Source organism: Myotis yumanensis, unplaced genomic scaffold, assembly GCF_028538775.1.
Source record: "Myotis yumanensis isolate MYYU_CA2020_CCGP unplaced genomic scaffold, mMyoYum1.0.hap1 SCAF_5, whole genome shotgun sequence".
NCBI lineage: Eukaryota > Metazoa > Chordata > Mammalia > Chiroptera > Vespertilionidae > Myotis > Myotis yumanensis.
Genome location: NW_027223756.1, coordinates 101,490,261 through 101,491,956, shown reverse-complemented (window position 1 = coordinate 101,491,956; position 1,696 = coordinate 101,490,261). Strand labels below are relative to the sequence as shown.

The following is a 1,696-nucleotide window of genomic DNA, read 5'->3' as shown; positions in this document are numbered from 1 at the left end:
CGACCTCTAGCTCGACTATTCAAGAGAAAAAGAGAGAAGACCCAAAATCAACAAAATGATACAGGAAAGAACATACATTATAAATGATAGCACAGAAACACAACGGATCATAGAAGCTACTATGAACAATATGCCAACAAACGGGAAAAACTAGAAGAAATGGGTAAATTCTTAGAAACATACAACCTGCCAAGACTGAATCAAAAGAAATGGAAAATTTGAGCAGTCCAATTACTGGTACGGGGTTCAATCACTAATCAAAAATCCCCCAATAGAAAGAAAAAAAAAAAAGCACAGGATCATATAGAGCCACTAGAAAATTTTACCAAACATTTGAAGAAGTAATGACAACCCATGTCAAACTTTTGGGAAAAAATCAGAGAAGGAAACACTGTGAAACTCATCCTAGTTAAGATATTGTAGAAACAGAACAACGCCTGACACACAGTGGAAGTTCATTAACCACAATAACGCTAGCCTCTGATGATAACGTTCTTCCAAAAAAAAGTTATCATATATATTTTATACTTTTAAGGTGAAAGAAAAGAAAAAAGTTCCTTCCCTGACCGGGAATCGAACCCGGGCCGCGGCGGTGAGAGCGCCGAATCCTAACCACTAGACCACCAGGGAGGTAGTAGCTGTGCTCTGTCTGATAAGCTAAGTTCCTGTTATGTGACGCAATTTGTAGGCGTGCTTATGATTGGATGGATTTCAGACGTTTTAGACCGCCTCCCTCTCCCTCCCTCGCCACCTCCCAGCCACCGCAGACCCGGAAAAACAAGCAGTGAACAATAGAAAACATTGATTCCTGAGGGGAAAGGACTGGGAATGAGGGGGGAAAAAAAGTCATGTGTCAGAAGTGGGATTCGAACCCACGCCTCCATGCGGAGACCAGAACACCCGTAGGTAAGGGAGTCCCTTGAGTCTGGCGCCTTAGACCACTCGGCCATCCTGACACCTCTGCCACAGCCTCTACAATGTAGCCTATTAGTTATGGGCACAGGGACGGGACCGTGGGAACAGGAGTGAGGGTGTCTCTTGTCCAGGCGAAGCAGAAAACAGAGGGCCGGTCCGCTCGCAGGGGCCAACCCTGGCCGGCAGTACCCAGCCGCCGAGGCCGACGGGGCGCCAGGCGACAACCCAGTGGTGATCCCCTCCGCGTCCCCTCGGCTGGGACCCCTGGCTGCAGGGAGGTCGCGGGCCCTGCGAGAGCAGAAGGGACGCAACTCTGCCGGCGGTGCAGCCGGCTCGGGTCTCTGCCCCCGGACTTCGGCCGGGCGGCGCCCCGGGCTCCGCGCCCGCACCCAGGAGGGAGGGGAGACACAGAGGCCGCAGGAGCCCGCGGTCCCGCAGAGCCGGCTGGAGCCAGCAGTTTCGTCCAGGCAGCGATGGGCGCAGCGGTCACGCGGGGAAAGCGGGTACGGGGTGCAGGCGGCCCGAGCCCCTCCCGAGGCGCCTTGGCAGCGCAGCGGGGAGCGGAGTCCAGGAGCCGCGGAAGAGAATCCCAGAGGAGGAGGCCCTCTGTGCGGGGCCGGCCGCGGAGTGCGGGGCTGCAGCCCCTGGCTGGGCTGGATGGCAGTGGACCTGGTGGTGACAGAGTAAATTTTGAAGGTGGAACCAACAGGAATGGGTGGCGTGCCAGAAATGAAGGGGTGGCCCATACCTGGAGGGTTTTTGGCCTGCAAATAACAAAAGT

At 54.1% G+C, this 1,696-nt stretch overlaps 2 non-coding genes across 2 annotated transcripts; both read right to left on the bottom strand.

Moving 5' to 3' along the window:
• Positions 1 to 558: 558 nt before the first annotated feature.
• On the bottom strand, positions 559 to 630 carry TRNAE-CUC (transfer RNA glutamic acid (anticodon CUC)). The gene has a single exon. It is a non-coding gene; the product is annotated as a tRNA-Glu (tRNA).
• A 221-nt stretch (positions 631 to 851) lies between these two features.
• Positions 852 to 956, bottom strand: TRNAL-CAA (transfer RNA leucine (anticodon CAA)). Its single transcript has 2 exons — positions 919 to 956; positions 852 to 897 (listed from the first exon to the last, which is right to left on the bottom strand). It is a non-coding gene; the product is annotated as a tRNA-Leu (tRNA).
• Between the last annotated feature and the right edge of the window lie 740 nt (positions 957 to 1,696).